General features: G+C 39.1%; 2 protein-coding genes and 1 long non-coding RNA gene across 3 annotated transcripts in view; 2 read left to right on the top strand and 1 right to left on the bottom strand.

Annotated features, from left to right (window-relative positions):
- LOC138004092 (uncharacterized) overlaps positions 1 to 12623 on the top strand; it is an 888878-nt gene that overhangs the window by 254756 nt on the left and 621499 nt on the right. The gene's annotated exons all lie outside the window — the stretch shown is intronic.
- Positions 1 to 12623, top strand: part of LOC138004140 (uncharacterized) — a 132382-nt gene that overhangs the window by 89134 nt on the left and 30625 nt on the right. The window lies entirely within an intron of this gene.
- Positions 8214 to 9772, bottom strand: LOC138004154 (uncharacterized). Its single transcript, XR_011123742.1, has 3 exons — positions 9633 to 9772; positions 8879 to 8965; positions 8214 to 8433 (listed from the first exon to the last, which is right to left on the bottom strand). It is a non-coding gene; the product is annotated as an uncharacterized lncRNA (long non-coding RNA).

The raw sequence follows: 12623 nt of genomic DNA, 5'->3' as shown, positions 1-12623 counted from the left end.
GACTGCGGGAGCAGGTTTTAAATCTCTAGATTTTAGTGGCCAGGTATTCTAAAATCTAGCCCCCAAACAAATCGATAAAAGGATGGACAAGAGCTTCTTGAAAAATCAACAACACACGGCGACCATTGAGTTTCTGCTTGGTAACCTAGTCAAAAGACTCGCGGGGGTCCACACTTTCACTTTCTAACAGCCGCCTGACATCGCTGGCAGGGCTTCAATTGCACGGCTTGCAGATAGAAATGAAAGAAAAACCTTTGCCCTTGAATTCTATGGTGGAATTTGAACCGTGGGAACATTTTAACGAGGAATATTTGACTGAATTTGGTGGGATCGTGAGAATTGAGTGTTCATCCTAGGTATTTTATTATGACTGTTGACAACTGATGAACTGATAATGGCCTAATTTGCTTAACAGGAAGGAAGCGACCCACAATGGCAATAATGTTAGGCTTTTTAATTGAGAATTTTTTTGTAAAATTATCTTGTCATGTCTCAGGTCTTGTCTTCCCATACAAATCCTTATATTCCCTCATACTGAGCTTGGGGTGCCTGTGGTATAAACACTAGGCTACAACCGGGGTATTGAAATGGTTACACTAAGCTTATCCAGGGGGTTGGACAATCTTCAAGCCATGCAAATTTCGCATTTAAGTCTAAGCACCATTTCATATAGCGCTGATAAACTGTCATTAAGTCAAAGCACCCATTTTAAAACGGTTAGCTTTCAATAATTGTGTGATTCGCATGTTGACTCGCCATCTTGGCTCGCATGATTCGCAGTCACGGCTCGCATGCCTCGCTGGATCGCACATTGTCCAAACTCCTTATTCAGCAAGACGAACTAACCAGATGTTTGAGCGAAACGAGGTTAGGCGTTATGAATGGCGAAACAACTCATGTCGCTAGCGACTTACTGCGGAACTGAGTTGTCAGGCGCTTGTGTCAGAACCAGCCGCGGCCAGACCCGTCGGTTTGCAAAGAAAATACTACAATTTGAAGGAACACTTGCATGATACATGTAATCTCTGGCATTCTTCTGGAGAAGTGCATGTCATCCTCGAAGTGTGTTAGTTCCAAATTCCCGCTTGCGCGGTCAGCTCTATCAAATAAGCGTCCTAAGTGAATGACTAAAACGAAATGCTACACGTACCTGGATCATCCCTTTTCCTGACTGAGCAGAAGAACAAAATTCACACAAAATCCCATAGCTTCTCCACTCGTACTTGGGAACACCGTTCATAAAAACTTAAACTTGCCCTCTCTCAGTTGTTTAAACTGTCCACAATTTCTCTTTGGTAGACCTCATATTGAAATTTCAATTAGCTTTCAATACTCGACGCGAAGAGCACCTGTGTGGCTGACTTTACACGCTCATATGATTGCATTGGACCGGAAATCAATAAAAGTTGAGACATTTGACAGCTGTTGACAGTCCAAAGCAGATGGACAGAAGCGATCGTTCCGTTTGACTGTTTGGTAGACGCACGTGTAGAAAATATCTAAACATTTGCCACAAAATAAAACGAAAAGAAATAAATGAAACGATTTGTGTTCTTTTTTAACAAAAAAGTCTCAAATTTATAAAATTCGAGACAAGCAACAGATCGATCTGCAACATGTCATAAACGTAAATCTGACAGGTTAAATTACCAGAAGACTCGTCACTGGCATAGGTCTTTAGTTTTCCAATTTAAATTTGTGTTAGCGACGCAAATAAGTGAACAGTTGTAACCGAGTTTCTCTTCCAGGGCTTTTCTTTGCCGTCATTCCGATGAAAAAATGGTTTCTCTGTTCATTTATTATTTTTCTGATACAATAAAGCGGAAACGTCCTGATTTTGAAAGTTTGCCGCATGTCAAAGACAAACAAAAGGTGACGTCAGTCGCATGCTCGGTGAACTTTAACCACTGTGCATGGCGTTACTACACTTTATGTCGGAAATCTTCTCTTTGTCCAAACTCAGGTCTAAAATGGAGACGTCGAGTAGTCACGATTTATCAATTGATTCATTTGAGCTATTTGAACATAGTTTAGATTCTACATGGTCCAGCCAATTCTCACACAGCACGCCACCAAGAGGACAATTCAATTTTCCGTAAACCAGAAATCTTCACTGTGCCAATATATTTGAAGCATTTGATGAAAGCGCCACCTCTGGTGAGTAAGATGCTCTCTAAAAATTATTTCCAAGGGCAAGTGGACGTTATTATTTCGGCATGTTCTGAATTGTCTCTTTACATTCCCAGACACTCTGTTTTTTGATCATGAAGAGGTGCCATACTCACAATTAATGTATGCTTACAATACCAGTAAGCATACTAAGTATAATATAAGCGGCCGCTGATTCGCGTTTTTGTGCTTTTGTGCATCAGGTCATGATGTTTGATAGTATATCAACGACGATTGCGTTTTTATACTAGAAACTCATAATTCGTCTGGGACGAACTTGGGCAAACATTTTTTCTGCCTCCGTTAAATTCGTCTAGTATAAAGACCGGCACGGGACGCGTCATGCGTCTGGACCAACTTTCCAGTTTAGTGCATCTTGGAAGACGAACTAAAGTGCGTCCTTTGGCCGTCTTCATACTAGACGAATTTAAAGGCCGGTTTTCACGGTGCGACTTGTCGGCCCGATGTTTGGCGGTGGCTTTGAAAAAAATCGGGCCGACATAATCTGTTGCACTGCAACAGATTTTTTTATGTCGGCCCGATTTTTTTCAAAGCCGCCGCCAAAAATCGGGTCTACAAGTCGCACCGTGTAAACCGGCCTTAAGAGACGCAGAAAATTTGTTTGCCCAAGTTTATCCCAGGCGGATTACGCGTCTTTTATGGTTCGTCCCGTCTTTACACTAAAGGAATAACATTAGAGACGCATAATTCCTCTGGACGGATTATGCCTCTCTAGTATAAAATCGGCCAATAGTTATTTGATTATGACGCTAAGCTTGTCTAAAGAATACAACAAAGTTTTGTGAAAGAATTAATGCTGCAGACAGTTTCTTTGATGCCTCTTGAATTTGTAAATTAAATTATTTTGTATTCTATTACGTGTTTGCAAGAATTTCTTGTATACAGGAAGCTATTAAAATCGTATGATGCAAATTACAGGGAATGCGTATCTTCTGTTTTTATGAAGTCAGACTATCTAAAGTCCTTCCTTTTCAATTTAATAGGTCAGCTGAATTCCATCAAATTTTCCAGATCCAGGGCATAATTTTAATAATCTTTTCTTTACGTGTTAAAAGGGTCAGAAATTTGGAAAAAATGCCATCAAAGATTCTTAACCCTTTAGTCAGAAATGCTGAACCTTTTCCGTCCCAGTTGAACGGGGAAAGAAATTCTGAACCCTTTCCGTCCCAGCTGAAAGGGGTCAGAAATTCTGAACCTTTTCTCGTCCCTGTTGGATGGGGTCAGAAATTCTGATCCGTTTTCCGTTCCTGTTGAATGGGGTCAGAAATTCTGAACCCTTTTCCGTACTTGTTGAACAGGGTCAGAAATTCTGACCCCTTTTCCGTCTCAGCTGAAAGGGGTCAGAAATTCTGAACCTTTTCTCGAACCCTGCTGGATGGGGTCAGAAATTCTGAACCCTTTTCCGTTCCTGTTTAATGGGGTCAGAAATTCTGAACCCTTTTCTGTCCCAGCTGAAAGGGGTCAGAAATTCTAAACCCTTTCCCGTCCCTGTTGAATGAGGTCAGAAATTCTGAACCTTTTTTCGTCCCTATTGAATGGGTTCAGAAATTCTGAACCTTTTTCCGTCCCAGTTGAACGGGGTCAGAAATTCTGAACCTTTTCCCTTCCCTGTTGGATGGGGTCAGAAATTCTGAACCCTTTCCCGTCCCAGTTGAACAGGGTCAGAAATTCTGAACCTTTTTTCGTTCCTGTTGAATAAGGCCAGGCTGATGGTGTAAGAGAGTATATTCTGTCGAACTAATTTTGCAGTTCAGAGTGAATTATGGAATTCCACCTTGAATTTGTGCAAGGAATCTTCATCTCAGAGCAAACAGTGCAAATAATCGGCGGTGAAAGTCAGTAATTTTGTAATTCCGTCTAGTTTTCTGTTTTCCCTTGCGGCTAATTTGGCATCTTTTTCCGAACTACCGTAAGAGATTTCTCCGTTCAACAAACAATTTCTGACAAGATATGCTAGTTCACTCCTAAAGATACGGGATTTTCAGAGTTAACCTCGTAGCTTTCTCCGAAAATCGCTAAATCGTAACGCCACAATTTAATTTGGAACGCGTTTGATACCTATTCAAAGCTGGTCAACTGGAAAGGGCAGTGGACTGAGTCTGAGAGGAAAGGATGCCGCATCGCAAGCATCACTAGAGAGGTTATTACGGATATTTTGCTATTAAAGAAATCTGCAAATCTCTTGGCTCAATCTACATCAGAAGAAGGAGGATAGCTCAGTTCAGCTCTCTTGTGCAGTAATTTATCCACAGTTTGAAAACAGTTTTTACAGTTCCAGACATTTTTTTCAAGGCTTAAGGACGTTCGCGCCCAAAACGTTCCCACGTACAGATTTTTTTTAAACTTGCCACGCAGAAAGGTACTGATCTACTTTTGCCAAAAAGGCAAAAAAAATGGGGGGTCACCGTGCTCGTTTTCGAGATCATGAGGTGCATTTTTAGAAGATTGCGTTACTTTAAGACGATCTTAGCTTACAACTGTCAGCAATAAAAAAGCTACATGAGTGAAGTTTAGATCAGGTAAACGTACTCAGTTCAACATAACTATAACTAAATTAACCTTTGCAGCTGATGTCTTTTTCTGAAGTGAAATAGACCTTGAAAAACGATACATATTAGTCTAAGAAAGAAAACTTCGGTCGCATAAAAGGCCAAATATTTGTAACTTCTCACATACAGATTTTTTTTGTTTTTTATTAAAATGGACAAAATCAAGAAAGGAAGTGATCTACGGAAAGAAAAATGGGGGTCACCGAGCATTCAAGAGAGTAAAATCGCTGCGAAGTTCTCAAAGCGATTGTCTATTCGCACTGTCACGCCATTGCGTGACATTTCCGAGAAGACCTGGGTCCACAGCTATCCCATGATGCCACATACTTTCATGTTCCATTCTTGTGGCAAATTTTTGCTCTTTTAGCATCGTGTTTACCTGCGTGGTCTACGATGAATGACGTGTGCGTGACATGTGCGAAAAGATGCGCAGTAGCAATGGGCGCGAACGTCCTTAAACGCATTAAAAAGCATTTTTTCGGATTCCTGTGCTGTTTTGACCGAGCGACGAATTCCTGGGCTGACGATGCAGCAGGAGTAACTCACTTCGCATTCACACGCTATACTACTGACACAGTAAGTTCTGTTATGTATTAAATAATTTTGTATGAAACTCCGTCCACAAATATTTCACCAACATTTCACTACCAACAAAGCTACAACTTACTCCTTCTACGTCACAGGTCCCAGTCCCTCTTCGGGCTCGATCAAATCTGGGTTCCCGGACTTTAATGTCCCAAAAAATCAACGACGAGGAATCCTTGAATAATTTTTGAACAATTTTATCGACGTGCCATTAAACTTTTCTGCTAATTAAGCTTTCATTACTGGTGAATTCAGCTTTATTGTAAGGGATTCTCATGTCCACAAATGATAGAAGTCTTCACAGCTCTTTAGAAGTAAAGATAGGTTCTTCGAAAAGCTTCTGCTTCTAATAGCATCTGATATTAATAACAGTTCTAGGCCTTTTACTTTTCTTGATTTATATCAATGATATTTATAATTCTTCTGAGAAGCTTTCTTTTTATTTATTTGCTGATGATACAAACCTGCTGTATGATGACAAGGATTTGAAGTCGCTAGAAAGTGTAGTGAACATCAAATTGCAGAAAGTCTGTAACTGGTTAAATGCAAATAAGCTGACCATAAATACAAAAAAATCAAATTTTGTCCGACATTTTTAGGCCATCACAAAAGAAGCTTAACTATCAGATTAATATAAGGATATATAACTGCAATGCCTCAAATAGTGATATTTCTCTTGAATGTAAAGATTATGTAAAGTTTCTGGGAATGCTCATCGATAAAAACTTGACCTGAACTTATCATGCCGATTATATTGCCTCTAAAATTAGCAGAGTTATTACAATTATGTAAAGTTTAAAAACGAGCAGCAGTGTTTTATTGGGGTTTAAAAACACGAGGCGTAGCCGTAGCGAGTTTTTTGAACGGCTTCAAAAACATTCCACAAAGAGCGTGTCCCTTTGGACTCAAAACAATGTTTCCAGGGGGGGGATAGAAAAAAGGCCTGGGACCGAGAAACGATGTTCTCACAACTTGCTAAGCGGTAATCTTGGTCAGCGGGGTATTTTTGAGCGGGCGCTCTTTGAGATAGCAGGGACTGTCGATAGCAGACCTGCTTTCAGGTGTTTTCGAATGTTAAAAGATGGTGATCTCTGTAAAAACTATGTGTCTGTTGGCTTTATTGTTGGTGCTATTATCACGAAGTGAAGTTGAGAAAACGTTCATAGCTGACTCGTTCCCTAATGGCTCTGAAGCTTCCCGTCGAGGCACAACTCACACAAATAATTTACGAGTACGAGTTGAATGCGTAGTCCGCGTAGCTAGTTTGCTCGACATAAATCCGTTTATTCAGGGGAACCTAAATATTTCAAGTTGTTTCCGATGCATCGTCGGATATCCGAGTTTTAGGATTCAGACGGTAATCAGTGTAATTTATTCACCTAAGGACCTCTTCCTGTTGTTCGATAGCTCCAAAGCATCACGACAAACATCGTCGAACCAACCACGTTTAATTTCATTCAACACAATATCAACTGGTAACGTGTTCTTCTCGCCGAAATACGAAAAACTGCTTTTGGAAACTTTCCTGTATATCAGCGGGATGTTTTGGCTTGGGGAGATCTGAAGGAAAGAATATTTTTAAAAAATGTTATTTCATTCGACCCACCAAAAGTGCTACTTTCCATTCTTGAATTTGTCCTAGTCAAGTCAATTTTTATTTATGCTCAGACAGAAATAATAATTAATAGAAATTAGTGCTTAAAATATAACATCAAGGGATTGCCAAGAAAAAGAAATTTTACAATTGTAGGTTCGTTCATTGAACTAACCAAGTAGGTGACCCAAAACAAGACATGAATGAGTCAAGGAAAAGAGATGCAAAAAACACTGTTTTAGATAAAAAGTATTACTTTATTAATTAAATAACAGTTAAAGATTACATAATTGTAAGACATTAGGAATCAATAATAGTATTATAACCACCAATCACAGAATTTTTGATATATTGACGAAAATTGGAAAAAAGCTTGATTTTCTTAACATCAATGGATAAAGAATTCCAAAGTTTTGGAACAGTGTAACTGAGAGAACGAATACCGCATTGAGTGGTATGAACAGATGTAACAAACAGATTATCAATCTGTGATTGACGTGTTTTATATGAATGAATAGAAGATACCGGGTTAAAAAAATTAACAAAACTAGAAGGGCTTAGTTTATGGTGCCACTGATAAACAAAAGATAGAATTTCAAGATGAATTATGTCAGAGAATTTGAGGAGTCTGATAGTGGCTGTCCTATATTGAATGTCAGCTGCAATCCTTTCAGCTGGGAACGTGCAGTGTCTCTTGGAACTAATTGTAACATCAAATTCCGGAACAAGTATTTTACCAAGGGTCTACCAAGCCTATCTGTCATCTCAGTGACCCTAACTCCAGCGATTGAAGCATACACCTGCTAGCTATCTCGTGAACTGCGAATGTTCAGCTTGAACAGGGATAACTAAAAATTGATTATTTGGTAGAAAACTTGAAAAAGAAGAGTGACCTCAGATTGGACCATGAGGATCTCCTTTGGACCCTGCAAATTGAAATTCCAGGAATTCATTTGTATATACAGGAATTCCACTACCACTATCAACATACCTTCCCATTTGCTATCAATGATGCAGGCAGTTACCCCTTAACTGCCTGTAGGGGAAGTTATGAAGCCAACCCGAACATGTGTGTTTTGAACATTACAGTTGGGATAGAGACAACCACATGAATTATGAGACGGGTGAAATAGCATATATTCCGTGCTGTTCATGTCAGGTAAACATCAAGTGTGTCCAGCCATATGGCTGTTCACACCACATGTCCAACTTCTTGAACAGTACATTTCATGTTACGTGCAACAATGGAGACAATGTGACTTCTACTAGTGATGTCCAGTCAACGACAAGAAACAAGAATTTTATTTGTTTATTTGTTTTTGCAGTCAAGGCCTCAAACATTTTCGTGCGCAACAACCTAACACTCAGTGATCAACCCTTAATGAAATGTCCTCCCCATAATGGCACGTCATCGTCTTGACATGGCCCATTTATACTCTTTATTGATAACAAAACTCCCTCCCAGCTGGAAAATTGCAATCAGTGGTGATAGAACAATCCAACTGTTATTTTCTCCTGTAAGAAATGAAAAACACAATGTCAACGATAGACAAATTTTGCTTGCTGAAACTGGCACTGTGGATGCAGTGGAAGACAGAATGTGAGAACATGGCAGGGAAGCCTTTTAGATGAAAGAGGACTGACTTCACCTCGAAAGAAATGGAAATTGCTTAAATTGAAATTGTGTATATTTGCGCCAGACATGTAATTGTTTTTGTTTTTGTTTTTTCAAAAAAAAACCTTGATTAGAAAACTTTTAATTCAACCAATTTAATTCTCATTTTTTGTTGTCTCAGTGTCATCACAAAGTGGAGCAAATAAAAATGAAAATGAAACTGGTTTGAAAATTTTATAACCAGAACCAAAGGGAGGGTAGGGGGAATCCTAGAAAAAGGGACAGGTGTGCTCCATTCTGCCTTGACCGAAACACAATTAAAATCCATGACTCTGAACCACTTACAATGTTTAAAACTCTTTTTTCTCGTCTCTTCTCTTTATAATTTTATTTCTTCTCTCTTTTTCTTTATTCCTTATCTTTGTATTATGTCTGTGGTGTGGCAAAAGAATTAAAAAAATAACAAACAACAAAAAGTAACCTGATCATATGTAGAGTTTACCTTAGTACCTTTCTGGCTAAAAAGACTATATAAAGCCAAACAAAAGTTTGTTGGAAAGACTATTCTAATTCGTTTTAAGGCTTTGTTTTAAAAATTCTGATGAGCACTCCATCGCTTTTATGTAGGAATCTCGCCCCAGGAGTATCAATGAAAATCCTCAAAGACAAGTAATGCAATTGAAGTAAAACAAACAATGCAAGCAAAAGAACTCTTCCTCAATGAAAGCTGGTTTTCACAATATTCTCTTTTCGCGAACGAATTTCTTTTTATAGGCGGTAATAAATGCTAGCTGGAAAAAATTACAAAGTAAAACGTAGGTTTAGTTATCAAATAACACATGCAAAGGAATGCCTATCTCTGAGTATTAAGTGTTTCTAGTACAAATACCATAAATCGAACGCCCGATTGACATTTTAGAAAAGACAAAAAAATTGAAAAAAACTTGAAAAATTGCCAGTTACTATACAGCGGGGATAATTACTGTTTGCTCACCAACCTGTTTTATCACCTAGCCAATAATCCAGATAATCTTAAGCTTACTAGCTCAAGAGGCTTTTTTAACGCGAAGTCATACACATTTACAAAATGTTGCTTTACCTTGATCTCGGAGAAACTACTGTGCGTTAAAATCGACGTCCACCAAGAAGTAAATTTTCCAAATTGAAGGGTTCGAAATAAAAAAAAATCGTTGTATAACCTAAAAAAAGCCACCACATTTCGCACCGACATCGGTCGCCATGTTTCTTGTTTTGTTTACATTTCGGGATGACAAATTCTGCTCGTGCGCAATACACGAATCCGCTGACTGATGCCTCCATGATTGCTTTGCAAGTTGTGAGAACATCGTTTGGATTTCATTTAAGAGAATGTATGGGAAGTTGCTTCCCCCCCCCCCCCTGCAATGTTTCAAATTGTGAGAGGTGAATATTAGCATACAAGAAAGCTATGCCTTATTAGTATTCTTTACATAAAGAATACTAACGAGGAGTGTCCAATCTCGTACCCAGAGTCCTCGGGCTTCTTGGCCAGCGGGTGAGCGCCCGGAGAGACTCTGGGATAATCGATTCGAACTATATTTTTGACATCGGTCGCCATGTTTCTTGTTTTGTTTACATTTCGGGATGACAAATTCTGCTCGTGCGCAATACACGAATCCGCTGACTGATGCCTCCATGATTGCTTTGCAAGTTGTGAGAACATCGTTTGGATTTCATTTAAGAGAATGTATGGGAAGTTGCTTCCCCCCCCCCCTGCAATGTTTCAAATTGTGAGAGGTGAATATTAGCATACAAGAAAGCTATGCCTTATTAGTATTCTTTACATAAAGAATACTAACGAGGAGTGTCCAATCTCGTACCCAGAGTCCTCGGGCTTCTTGGCCAGCGGGTGAGCGCCCGGAGAGACTCTGGGATAATCGATTCGAACTATATTTTTGATTGACCAATTGCGTAGCAATGGCAGTCCGACAGGAAGTCGGTAAGTAATTCGGAAGCCCCAGAATTTGGAGGGACATTCAAAATCTAAAACTAGTTTCAGTGCTGTTTGATTTTTTCTACCTCAGAAATATATAAATCGGAAAAATAATAAAACGACGAGGTTTGAACTATGTCTTATACCGCACGGGAATTTTCTCACGCTGCTAAAAAGTGATTACTGTTGCTGTTGCAAAAGTACCGTGGGAAACATTACATCAGTCTCTTTGAGGCGAAATCCGTAAAATAAGGTCTTGTCGAAGCCATTCAGAATTACGGAAACATCAAATTGTACGAGAAGAGGACATTTCTGTCGTTTCCACAAAAAATTTGTCGATCGTGTTGCTTGCACGATGGCATTCTCATTGCATTCTGAACGACGGAATGTACGCTGAAACACCAAAAATACACTCACCGAAAGTGTCAGAAGTTTCATTTTCACTTGCTCGTACAGCAAACCAATGATCATTTCTCCAGTTTCTTTGTGTGTAAGGCTAAAATTCTTGTTTCTCGAACACTTTCAACCCGCCATTTCTACTGTTAACGGTTTTCTCTTTTCTGCTTCCGTTTAAACTCAACCATAACGTCATAAGACCGGAACCCACGTTTTCTGGGAAAATGGAGTCGATTATCCCAGAGTCTCTCCGGGCGCTCACCCGCTGGCCAAAAAGCCCGAGGACTCTGGGTACGAGATTGAGGAGTGTCAGGATATAAAGCTTATACACGTGACTTTTTATCGGTGTTTTGATAGGCTATTAGGCTCATGAATTATTGATGAGTTTTTGAATGCACGATTCAGGCACTCCGTCCCTTTAAAGTGCCCCTGTGACCAAAAAATCAATTCATATTTTTCTTTGGATTTCAAAACTATGTTAGCAAAACACTAAGTGACCCACGTTTTAAGCCTTGATTTCAAAAAGACACCTCTTTATTTTAACTGTAATTTTCCTATTTAATGGTCCGCCATTACTAACATTATGTTCTTGAGCGAGCTGGATCCAAGAGAAAATGACGTCAAAGTCTCACTAGTTTAAGAATGCAATACGTGTGTACGCCGCAGAATTAATATGCAGCACGGGAGTTTTTGGCTTTCAGACTTTTAAACTGACGCTTTGCATATGTAATAAGCTGCGTTCACACGCTGAAATTTTAAGCTAGTGAGCCTCTGACGTCACTTTTCCCTGAATGCAACCATATGAGGTCCAATCGGTCAGTTTTGAACGTTAGTAATGGCGAACCGTGAAATCCAAAACTTACACTCAAAGTAAACGGCCTTTGGATAAAAATCAAAGCTCAAAATTTTGCCAGTCAGGTGTTAAGCAAAGGAAAAAGGAAAAAGGAAAAAGGAAGTGTTTTTTTTTTTTTATCACAGGGTCACTTTAATCAAAATTTATCGTTCTCTGATTTTCCCATATACTTAGTATGGAATTGCTGCCCTGGGCCAAGCTGCACAGGTTTATTTGAGGAGGATCTTTATCTTACAAAAACGAGCTCTTCGGCTAATGTTCTTTGCTGGTAATAGATCCCATGCTATTCTTTTGTTTGCCTCCGCTAAGTGTTTTACCCCTCAAACTGCTTTATTTTGAAACGGTATGTTCTTTTATGCACGACATATCTACTAATTCTGCGCCTCAGAATATCTGTGATCTTTTCACCTGTTCATCCGACCGGCCTTCATTCATATAACACTAAATTTTCTGATGTTGGTAACTTACATGTTAATAAATCAAGACTGAGTATTCGACTTAATTCGCTTTCCATTTTCGGAGCTAAGGTATGGCATTGCCTGAAGCCTGTCTTGCGCAAACTTAGGAAAAGACCTTTTAAAAACAAAATTCACCAATTTTTACTTGCGGTGCTTGGTAATGAGGATGATTATGTTGATGTCTCAACGTTATTCTTAAAAATTACTAGTTATCGTTAATCACACCCTAGTTATCATTATTACTTCCTTGTGTTTCATGTCGTCTTATAGGTTCTTGCTCTATCTATGTAAATGCTTGCTATCTGTGAATGTGTGTGTACAGGGCGTTTCAAAAGTTCTTCCCGATTGAAAATTGCATTTTGTCGCAAAAATTTAATGTAATTTTAGGAATTTGAAACTGATTCAGCTAGT

This window comes from Montipora foliosa, chromosome 5 (genome assembly GCF_036669935.1).
Source record: "Montipora foliosa isolate CH-2021 chromosome 5, ASM3666993v2, whole genome shotgun sequence".
In the NCBI taxonomy this organism is placed as follows: Eukaryota; Metazoa; Cnidaria; class Anthozoa; order Scleractinia; family Acroporidae; genus Montipora; species Montipora foliosa.
The sequence above is the reverse complement of the archived record's forward strand: the minus strand, read 5'-3'. Positions and strand labels throughout refer to the sequence as shown.